Source organism: Triticum dicoccoides, chromosome 4B (assembly GCF_002162155.2).
Source record: "Triticum dicoccoides isolate Atlit2015 ecotype Zavitan chromosome 4B, WEW_v2.0, whole genome shotgun sequence".
Lineage (NCBI taxonomy): Eukaryota > Viridiplantae > Streptophyta > Magnoliopsida > Poales > Poaceae > Triticum > Triticum dicoccoides.
The window spans coordinates 218,624,598-218,636,598 of record NC_041387.1 but is presented as its reverse complement, the minus strand read 5'-3'; the positions used below and the strand labels follow the sequence as shown (position 1 = coordinate 218,636,598).

At 47.0% G+C, this 12,001-nt stretch overlaps 1 non-coding gene across 1 annotated transcript; it reads right to left on the bottom strand.

Moving 5' to 3' along the window:
- Nucleotides 1–3,198: 3,198 nt before the first annotated feature.
- Nucleotides 3,199–3,273, bottom strand: TRNAP-UGG. Its single transcript has one exon. It is a non-coding gene; the product is annotated as a tRNA-Pro (tRNA).
- Between the last annotated feature and the right edge of the window lie 8,728 nt (nucleotides 3,274–12,001).

The window sequence follows — 12,001 nt, the reverse complement described above, 5'->3', positions numbered from 1 at the left end:
AACTACGTTATTCCCTGGCGTCAGGTACACATCCGGGGTTGAAGAAGGGACGCATATCAAATAAATGCGATCTAGATCCACAGCATCTTCGCATTCCGAGCCGAGACTATTATGATTACCTACCGAATTGGAGGAATCAAAGATCCTTACTTGAGGAACTTAACTGGCACTCTACAGATTGGAGTTTACCGACTTCAGAAACCAGACAAGATTCTCTACCGAGCTGACCTATCAACCAGACGGACTTGAACAACTGACCTGTCTGCTATTGTTATTGCCGGGCCTCCAGACCATACCAATTCACCGAGTTAGAAACCGGACCAGAGCTATTAACCGACTTGACGTGCTTTCCTGACTAACAGACCGGACAGACCAATCCAATGAACTGACTTTGCTAGCTTATCGAGCCGAGGAGACAAGACGGATCCATATAAGGATACCAGCAACCCGAAGAGAAGAACCCCAGTTTATTAGAGAGATCCGTTCTATTTCACTAGTTGGGTTTCTGTCTCGGCCTGGCATCTTTGGACAAGAATAAGAAGTATAAGTAGCAGCTTCCTATTCCTTAGTACTTTCTTGTAGTGTAGTTTCTCAAACCAGTGCTTTTCCTGGAATGGATAGAATTCCTCAACTCTAGGAAAACCTGGTATGACAAATTCCGTATAATATGCAAAATTCCGTTTCCGTATCAAATAAATAAGTAGACTAGCTCTGGACCGGAAATCGAAACCCTAGAAACAAAAGACAGGACAGGTATGAATCACTAAACCTGAGAGCTTACTTCTCTTCTCCCAAAGCCAACTCTGGATTTTCCTTCTTCCGGCAAAGTCAGAGTGATGCTATCTCTCCTCTCCCCGGCCCTCCGGGATGAAGAATGTCCAACATCCTCTTCTTGGATACCAGATTCCATCCTTATCCACCTGGCTAGAAGCTGGCTAGAAGATCGAATTTCTTGGAATGAGTATCTTTGAGGTGTTTACGTAACTCATCCAGTCCAGAAATAGCTTGACCTGTCCAATTTCGAACGAATCAGGATATCCTATCGTTCCGGTAGCTATAGTAGCTATCTGTTCTTCCACTTGGAGAAGGTTTGATTGGGATTGTTTAAGCAATTCCCGTCATAAAAACAATGGATTCTGGCTAGTTTTATCGAGAGCAGAGGCGAATAATAGGCTTGTCACTCTGCGAATTGAGCTAGTTCCTATTTGGATTTGCCAGCTACTTGTTTCATTGCGGCACATTTGAGCCGCTGATCCTACTCTGGAAAGTGAAATACCCACATGAATAGCAGGTCGAATTCCGGCATGGAATAGATCCGCAGATAAGAAGATTTGTCCATCTTGGAGATTACATTAGTAGGAATATAGGCGGAAACCACTCCAGGTGGGCATACTCTCTTCGCCTAAAAGAGAATTGCATTGAGTGGCTCTTTCTAAAAGGTGTGAATGCCAATCAAATCAACCCTATCCTTATGGAGAATAGAGATCCACCCACCCACCTTCTATATTCTCCCATCCCCGAGGGAAGACCACGCACGGCCGAGAAAGAAGTGTCTCGTATTCAGCAGCTCGCCTAAGTCCTAACGTTAGTGGAAAGAGTAAGATTAGAAAGCTTAAGCGTGGTAGCCCACAGACCAAATATGAGAAGTTATGTTTTGAAAGCTTCTTATTGAGTCTAGTACTATCCTTTGGAAATTCTTGGTCCTCAGATCTGATACCATAACCAGCATCTACATGCTCATGCTGCAAACTATCACATAGGTCCTATTTCAGGTTCATTTACTTTCTCAAATAAGTAACTTTGTCTAATGTTCCCCGAACGAGTAGTTAAAACAACCACCCCCTGATCCGAAAGGAATGGGTGTTCCTGAGGCTTATTCAAAGGGCTTTCTAGTGAGTTAATGGGGAATGAGGGTATCACCCATAACCAGTTTGAAGATGCAAAAATTCTGTTCTTGTCAAGGAGGGGGATTAGCTACACAACCAAGGAAGGCCTTTTTAGATTATTAATATTCTGACTGCTTTTCACTCTTGTCTAGATCTTGCTTTTGCTTAGAGGGAAGGCCGCAGGACAAAGAAAGAGCTTGAATGCGAGGGGCGCTGCGAATGTTTGCTTCGAAGGAGCCTGTGAGCCAGCGATAATTAGACCCGTCAGTTAGTAGGGACAACTTGAATACTCCGCCTGTGTCTAATCATCCACTCGACTAGCCAATGAAACGAATTGAGATGAAAGTGATCGAAAGTTATCTCCCGTAGCAGGAGCTATGTTTGCGAAGGATCGAAGAGAGCGTTGAGGGCGCTAGCAACAGCGTGTTTGTTTCAACACAAGAAGTGTCGATCCAAGCTTTAAGAACTCAATCGTCCGTCCGACCGAATCACTCGTTTATGGCTCTGATTCCAAGTCAGGGTTTAAAACAGCGGTGACGCAGCTAGTTGAAAAGTTTTTACTTGGAACACCAGACATGAGAGCCAGCTACAGAGACAGCTAATGATATCAAAGTTGACGAAACAAGAGAGTTTCATTCAATTCTTTTCAAAGTGTACGCCTATGATCAATAGTTCCTTATGTAAAGGATCTTTCCCTTCTCATATTCTATTTGAGAGTTCTCAGTATTTAGCAAAGTTGTTCCTATCTAACGGAGGGCTATTGGATCAAATGAAAAAACATTGTTGAGAAATAGTAGCCACCCAAAGTAGAGGGAATCCAACCTTGCCCAGTCGATGCTCAAGTGGCCCAAAGAAGCAATCTGAAAAGGCAAGAGCTTGTTCTGAAGGAACCGCACTCAAAGGGAATGTTTACTTTATCAAATCATTCTTACTCCTTGGTTACCCCTGATGAAACGAGCCTATTCATTTGACCATTCACTAGTTTGTAAACTATGCCTACTTCATGCACAGAACTCCGCTCTACTGGAGGCTTGGCATGCTCGAAAAGAAAAAAAGCGGAGTCAATCTTTTCAAATTCCTTGCGAACAATACCGAAGACTTGCGGCGTGTAGTTGCTTGCGTGAGATTTCTCAAGATTGTAGAAAGGGGTTTTTAAAATAGGTTCCTTCCGTCTGAGAGGCTTTGCAATCCAACTCAGTCTCCTTTGTGTGCGCGCACACGCAAGCCAAGTTTCACTTTTAATACCCCTGCCTTCCCGACCACGGATAGGCTGCGGGGCTTTGCACTTCGGCCCCATTGTGTGAATACCACATCAAGGTGACAGGATTCGAACCTATGGCCCTCTGTACCCAAAACAGATGCGCTGACTAGACTGCGCTACACCTCGTCACCCCCTCAGAACATATGGATCTACCCGATCGATAAAGAAAAGAACCGCAACGCTGTCGCCCACCCCGCTTTGGGCATGGGGAGGCGAGAACCACCACTTTTAGGAAAGAAGCCTACAATTTGATTCTCGTCTCGTTTCACTTGCATTTTATTTCGTTCAGTCTCGTTCTGAGAGTGGAATCGAACCACTCACTCCGTTTGGATTTCGAGTCCAAAGGGCCCAGCCAGCGAAAGAGGATTTATAGTCCCACGCAGCCTGCCAGAACCTTTTTCTTGCTTGCTTTTTATACGATTTTTTGAGAAACTAGCACGAAAGCCGTTGCGCGTTAGCGCATCCGTTTTCTTGCTTGATTTTTATACGATTTTCTGAAGTGATCTGTCCAACTAAGTAGAAAAGGACACTAGAGTGTGGCTACAGGTGGTATAGGGCTGCTCGTCCCGCTTGGTGTTTAGAAATGACGTCCAATCTTTCGGTACCTATCATATAATCTAGGTGGATAAACTTATTTTTGATCAGCATCAATGGGAGATCTGATGTTTTAGAATGACCTTCCCCCGATCAGAGAAGGGGCTTGGTCTGGAACGGATTGAGACGGAAAGCGGTAATCAATCGCCGCGTGGTGGAACGCTTGTTGGAGAAGGGTAAGCGCCTCCATGTCGTAGGGGTGGGTAGGCCAATAGAAGACTAGGGAACTTAGCCTAGCCACTCAGTTCTGCCCCGAGCCAAGTCTATTTAGTGTCAGCGAACACATACCACTATCTATATATAGGTTTTTCTTTTTCCTAAAGGTTGTCGCTTAGGTCCTTGGACCCTTCCTTCATGAAGCTTGAGGAAGCACTCACTTTTCTATCCACGGTATTCTTGGTTCTGCACTTAGTCTTGAACCTGTGTTGGTTTGGGACGTCAATCTCATTCGTCAGCGGTGTGTGCCACATACTATGATTGCTTTCTTCTTGCTGTCAAATCCCAGTCTATCTTTCACTGAGCTTCCTTCGCTTGGAATTCAAAGTCCAAAAAAAAGAAAGAAAGCATACTGTGAGGTATGAATGATGAAATGTCTACGGGTGTCATTGAATATCATGGGGTATGAACTTCTAAGGTCATGGCGTAGGGTATTGGATAGGCTGGTCCGCTGGTCGAAGTCATTGCAGGGTGTGCTACGGACAGCTATTGTTCCTGGGCATTTCCTTTCTCTCGTCATCACGCCAACATACACAAGGCTTGCCTTCACAGGGCCCCACCTTGACTTGCCATCATGGCTACACTCTTTTCATCAAAGCAACTCTTCTTAAGAAGACCCCTTGGTCCCCACAACGAAGTTCCTCCATAGAGAACCCAACTGCACAGCACCATCGCAAAGGTTTCTTCGTAACTCGATTAGTCTCACTCAAGAGAACTCATCTACACGGAAGGTCTTTTAAGTGCCAGTTGTACCCGCACAGAAGTTCTGCGCCCTCAACTACACCAGGATGCCCCCTGCAGTAGCATCACAACTTTTCTCACCATGGACAGCTCGCCAGTCTTCTTGCATCAGCCACACCTAATTACAAATGACCTTGGCCTCTCCATGCTCGTCATTTACATTTAAACTGCACACCCCCTTGTTGAGGTCTTACTCCAAAGGTACGGCCTCTAGCACATGACCATTCCTCACTCAAGTCATTGACACCCTCGTCGATGTACGTGTTGAAAGAAGAAATTCCACTATCTCTCAAACGAAATGAGGTTTTTGAACTCCTATATAACAGAGTTTCATTGATGCCAAAGGGGGTTTTCCTCAAACGATTGGAACCAGAATAAAATAAAAAAAAGAATGAAAGAGTCAATCTATCTTAGTCAAGGCGCTCGCTCTGCCACAAAGGGAGGCACTGGCAAAATCTAAATAGAAAAGAGATGTTTCCAATTAAACCATAGATGTCCACTTCATACTTATAGTATTCTATTTCGGCTTGCTTGGGTTCATTCAAGGCATCTTCATATCTATTAAAGAAATCAATCAGCTCCTAATTAGGTCCCCCAAGGCGAGCGAAGTGACGTTTTTATTTCTCTTCCTCCGGTCAGAAAAAAAAGATTTCTAGGACCGGATGCATAACAAGAAAAGACAGAATAGTAGTGGTGCCTGCGCGCAAACAATCTTAGAACTGAGCTCTTGTAAAGGTGGGCGTTCCTACGCTCAAAGCCCATATCTCAGATGCATGCCCATTGGAATAGCCCATCACCAGGATGAAATTATCCATTTAGCGCAGTTCCCCTTTCCTCTCTTCTTATATAAACTTCACATCCTAAACATCAAAAGGAAGGGAGAAGCGAACTCGACCTGGTGGTTTTTTATCATTTCATTGACCTTCGAACCGCTCTTGCCCTCCCCTTTCACTTTCTTTCCTAAATGTGTGATTGATACCAATCCCTATGTTGTACACTCTTCCACTAACTAGAGAGAACCATGCCTGAAGTAGAAAGAACCAATTACAAGTGTTCATAGTGGTCTAAGAAAATCAACCCTGACCGTGAAGGTTCCTAGTGTTGATACCAGTTGTTGGAGATAATGGAAGGAAGCAACAAAACAGAGAGAGGATCCAGTGTAATCTTAACTACATCTCAGCTCTTATACAAAAGCTTATGTTACAATACATGGTACCAGTGTCAGGACCCCGACTCGATGTCACATCGATCTAGCCGGTAACACCTCATATCACTTTGCGGCCTCACGCACGGTATCCCCACGGGTGTCGCCTTACCTTTGCCCAGGACCGTTTGCGCCTTTTGGCTCACGTATATGATAGTGTTGCTAGCATCCATATGATAAGGAGCCCGGGCTGACATGACTAGTCGTAAACCCAAAGTGGCACAGACTTACAGGGACAGGCATCCATGACCCAGCTTCGAACGTGTCGGTCATCAGCAAGTGGGTCCGGGCTGTAGCACTGGGCTAGCAGGACTCCGGTAAACCGGGCTGTAGCGGGCTAACAGGACTCCGGTACTCAATGCGTGACATTTCCCCGAAGGGACAGACACAGGAACGAAGGACACATGGCGGCCAGCCTAAGTGTTCCAGAGCAGTAGCAAGCTACCATGGCTCAGTGGTAACACTAGGAGACATTTCCCGGTAAGAGAGGCTACTAAAGATAAACAACTAGGTAGTCAGATCCCACACATACCAAGCATTTCAATCATACACACAATATGCTCGATATGTGCAAATACAACGAAGCATCACAACATGACTCTACGATACAAGTACTTTATTTAAGGCTCAGGGAGCCATACATAACATACACAAAGGAACGGGTCACACGACCCAGCATTCAAGTCATACAGTCATACAAACCAGCAGCGGAAGTAACTTGTCTGAGTACAGACAACTAGTAAAATAAAAGAGGCTTGGAAAGCCTAACTATACTACGTGGTCCTTCACAAGCTCAGGGTCACCACCTGGGCCTTTAGCCTACTCGTTGATGTCAACGTCTACGTAGAACCCATCAGAAGGGGTTGCAGCGTCTTCTGTAAAAATGTAAATTATAGCAACATGAGTACAAAGGTACTCAGCAAGACTTACATCAGATCCTACATACATGCATATTGTCAAGAAGGGTTGGTGGAGTTATTGCAGCAAGCCAGCTTTGACTCTTGGCTAGACTATCCTACGATACTTCAACTTGAAATGGTTTTGCGCACACGAGTCCACTACTCACCACTTCAATACACTACTGAGGATCCGCCTCCGTCTTCCTACGGAAGAGCCATCCTCGGCACTCACACTTATCTTGAGGCTTTTAGTAGTTTCCATTTACTTGTCTATGAACTGTATAGGCAACCAAGTAGTCCTTTACCGCGGACGCGGCTATTCGAATAGGTTATGATAACCCTGCAGGGGTGTACTTCTTCATACACGCTCTCACCACTTACCGCCGTTTACACGACATGTACTCGGCAACCTTCAAGCGGAAGCCCAACGTGGGTGTCGGCCACGACCTACCTAATCACCTAAGCCTCCAGTCCAGGTTTATCGCCTATCCAGGTTCCATCCGCAGGGAGTCCGGCCGAGGTTTCCCATACGGCCCCGAACGATGTGAACAGGGTTCCCGAGATACCTAACGGGTATTCGGTACACCGTGCCACGTACCTACCGCATCCCAGCCCACCCCTACGGTCAGCGCTGTCCACGGCCTCCAGTAGGCTACAAACACCAGAAACTACTTGCAACTCCTGGACAGAGAGCTAGGGTGAATAAGAAGTCGAGCGGGGTCATATTTCAGGGCCCAATGCATGGTAGTAGCTGTATCTTAAATCACGCATACAGATCTCAGTGCTTAAGGTCGGCTTCAATGAAACAACCCACCATGTACTCCTACATGGCCTCTCATCGATACCTTTACCAAATCGTGTTCACCACACCACTCTCATTACCGAGATAAACATTTCACTCTAGCCCATCACCCAGATGAACCAGACCTGACACAACTCTAAGCATAGCAGGCATAGCAAGGTAGGAACAACACATACATATGGCTCAAACAACTCCTACACATGCTAGTGGGTTTCATCTAGTTACTGTGGCAATGACAGGTCATGCAGAGGAAATGGGTTCAACTACCGTAGCACACAGCAGTTTGAAACGCGTTGTCTTAATGCAGTAAAAGAGAGCAGGAGCGAGAACATGGGATTGTATCGATATGATCAAATGGTTGGTTGCTTGCCTGATGGTTCGATGCACTGATACGGTTCTTCGTTAGGGTAATCACGGTACTCCTCGGAGGCAGAACCTGTCACAAAGGACACCGATACACAACCATCACCAAACAATGTGCAACAATATGATGCATGCATGAAACATGGCAATATGAGTGTGTTGGGCTAATGCAACTAAAACCAGAAGGGTTTGAACCAATTTGAATCAAAGATTCAAATTTCAAACTCAAGCATGGCCTTTTAAAGTGCTTTTCCTTGTTCTTCTTTAAACACCAATTTAACTTGTTTGATCATGCATGAAAATAGTACAGATGGATAGATTGGATTTTTCTGATCATTTTTCATATATAATTTGTCTGATTTGGAGTTACAGAATAAAAGTTATGAATTTTTGAAGTTTAAATAATATTCTGGAATTTCCTGATTTAATTAAATCCAGAAATATATATATTGCGCCAGCATGACGTCAGCATGACGTCAGTGGTCAGCTGCGGCTGGCTGGGGTCAAACCTGACGTGTGGGGTCCACACGTTAGTGACAGGGGGGGTTTAACAGGGTTAATTTAATCCTAGTTAGGAGTTAGTGGTGCTCGGGCCCACTGGTCAGTGTCAGGGGGGTTAACTAACAGTGATTAGCGCTAATCTAACCACCTGGCCGACGGGGCCCACGCGTCAGTGACCCTGGGGGGGTCAAAGCCCAGGTCGAACAGGTCAAACCCACCGGCGACATGACGCCGGCGAGGCCCGAGACGGCGGCGCGATACGGAAACGCGCTACAGGGCACGGGCGAGGCCGTGCTTGGGCTCGTTGGAGAGCCCTTGCTCCCGCGCGTCGAGCGGTGGTGGTGGCCGTGCCTGTGGTGGCCGGTACCGACGACGGCGAGCTCGTGAGCGGCGGCCGGAGTTCGCGTGTGGTTGGGATCGGTGCTGCTGCTCACAGGCGAGGGAGCTGAGGCGCTGGAGGGGCTCTACGGGTCGCGGCAAGCACAACGGGTGCACGCCCGTGACCAAATGGTCACCGGGGCTTCGCCGGCGACGAGCCCGTGCGGCGGAGCGTCTCGGCTCCGGTAGAGGGGCGGCTAGAGCTCGAAATCAAACATGGGGTTAGGGGGAAACGAAGCAGGGGCTCACGGGGATCATGCAGGGAGGGTCAGCGAGCTCGGGGAAGCACGAACGGCGGCGAATCGACGGCGACCATCGGCGGCGGTCGAGGATGAAGACGATGGCGTGGAGGCGATGCAGAGCTTCCCGAGGGGCTTGGCTTGGTGGGGAGGAAGAGGGGGTCGCGGCGGAGCTCCTGAGCTCAGCGGAGGGGCGAGGGGTGGCCGGTGGCGGCTGCTATGGCGAACGGCGGCGATGGTGGCGTTCGGACACGAGAGAGGGAGAGCGAGGGAGAGGAGGGGAAGAACCGAAGGAGAGTGAGAGAGAGCAGGGGGAGGGCGTGGCGTCGTTCCAGGCCATCCAGACGAGGAGGGGAGGGGCAGGCAGGCAGGCGAGCTGGTGGCGTGGCGCGGTGGCGCGCGCGCGCGCCGGGCACACTCCCCTCCCTCTGTCGAGGACGAAGACGACAGAGGAGGGAGGCGGGCTGGGCCGCCTGCTGGCTGGGCCGGCCAGCTGGCTGGGCCGGACAGGGAGGAGCCCAGGTAAGCTCCTCCTTTTATTTATTTTTGTTTTTCTAATTTCTGACATTTGTTTTGATTTAAATAAAATATTAAATCATTTTATAACCTTATGCCAATTTTTGCAGGAGCTAGATATATTATTCCAGAGCTCCCCAACAGGTGGCATAATTTTTGGACATATATTAATATATATAACTAATATATTTCCAATGCAAATATTTATGCATTAATTCCAAATGCCCAAAATAAATACTTATGAGCTCTTAAAAATATTGGTTTGATTTTTATCTCTGTCCAATATTTTCATAGAGCAACATGAGCATTTTCTTGGACCTTTTTGGAGAAATTTTTATTTGGGTCATTTTCAGAAACGATTCTGAGGGTTTCACAAATCCCCATTTCAAGTTTCTGATGAAAGAGTAAACATGATGCAACACTCTAATGCATGACTAGCTAGGGTGTGACAACTCACCCCCACTCAAAAGAATCTCGTCCCGAGATTTGGGTTCCTCCGGGAAGAAGGCGGGATACTCGAGTCGAAGACGATCCTCCCTTTCCCAAGTTGCTTCATCCTCAGAATGGTGCGACCATTGTACTTTGAGAAACTTGATATTATGACGTCGAGTGGTACGCTCGGCCTGATCGAGGATACGAATGGGGTACTCTCGATATGTAAGATTATCTTGGAGATCAAGCGTTTCGTGGTTCACTCCATGGATAGGATCCGAGAAGCAACGCCTGAGTTGAGAAACGTGGAAGACATCGTGGACTCTGGAGAGGTGCGGAGGTAGTTCCAACTGGTAGGCAACTTCTCCTCGTTTGGCGAGAATGCGAAAAGGTCCAATGTAACGAGGAGCCAATTTGCCTTTGATACCGAAACGATGGGTTCCCTTCAGAGAGGTGACCCGAAGATAAGCCTTCTCATCAACCTCGAAAGTCATAGCCTTATGTTTTCGGTCATATTGACTCTTTTGACGAGATTGGGCTGTTTTCAACTTTTCACGAACGATACGAACTTGTTCTTCTGCTTCCTGAATCATATCGGGCCAAAGAATTGTCTTTCCCCGGTCTCTGACCAGTTAAGGGGTGTTCGACACCGTCGTCCATAGAGAACTTCAAAAGGGGCTTTACCCAAGCTAGATTGATAGCTGTTGTTGTAAGCGAATTCGGCAAATGGAAGGCACTTCTCCCAGTCCATTCCGAATGAGATAACAGAGGCTCGAAGCATGTCTTCTAGAATCTGGTTGACGCGTTCCACTTGACCACTCGACTGAGGGTGGAAGGCGGTGCTAAAGGAGAGACGGGTCCCCATAGCATTTTGGAAGCTTTCCCAAAATCGAGAGGTGAAAAGACTTCCTCGATCCGAGTTAATTTCCAAAGGAACACCATGGAGGGACACTATTCGGGAGATGTATAAGTCTGCCAGCTGACTAGCGGTTATACTCTCACGAACAGGTAAGAAATGGGCTACTTTGGAAAGACGATCGACAACGACGAAGATAGCATTATTCCCTCTCTTGGTTCTGGGAAAACCGGTAATGAAATCCATACCAATTTTATCCCATTTCCATTCAGGAATAGCTAAGGGTTGAAGGGTGCCAGCAGAACGTTGATGCTCTGCTTTTACACGACGACAGACGTCGCAATTAGCAATATACTGAGCAATTTCTCTCTTCATCCTAGTCCACCAGAACCTCTGGCGTAGGTCCTGATACATCTTAGTACTACCGGGATGAATGGAGAGAGGAGATTCATGAGCTTCCTTAAGGATCAATCGTCTCAGGTTTCGCACTTTGGGAACCACTAGTCGATTCCCGAAGTATACGACCCCTTGATCATTAGTGGAGAAGCAATTCGCAATTCCTTTCTGGATGTTTCTCTTTATGCGGGAAATTCCCGGATCTACCTTCTGTGCTTTGATAATCTGATCCGTAAGGGTAGGTTTTTCCACCAAGGTGGACAGAAAACCTTGAGGAACAATGTGAAGGTTAAGCTTCCGAAATTCCTCATGGAGAAGCGGTTGACTTTGTTGTAACTTCAGGTTGTTACAATAAGATTTACGACTTAGCGCATCAGCCATGACGTTGGCTTTCCCTGGGGTGTAGGTTATTCCTAAGTCGAAGTCTGTGATCAACTCAACCCAACGTCTTTGCCTGAGATTCAGATCCGGTTGGGTGAAAATGTACTTCGGACTTTGGTGATCAGTGAATATTTCGCAACGGTTACCGAGGAGGTAATGTCGCCAGGTCTTAAGTGCATAGACTACGGCTGCAAGCTCTAGGTCATGAGTAGGATAATTCTCCTCATGTGGGTGCAATTGGCGTGAAGCATAAGCAATTACGTGTCGATCTTGCATTAGAATGCAACCTAGTCCTTGTCGCGAGGCGTCGCAGTAGATAACAAAGTCATTGGAGAA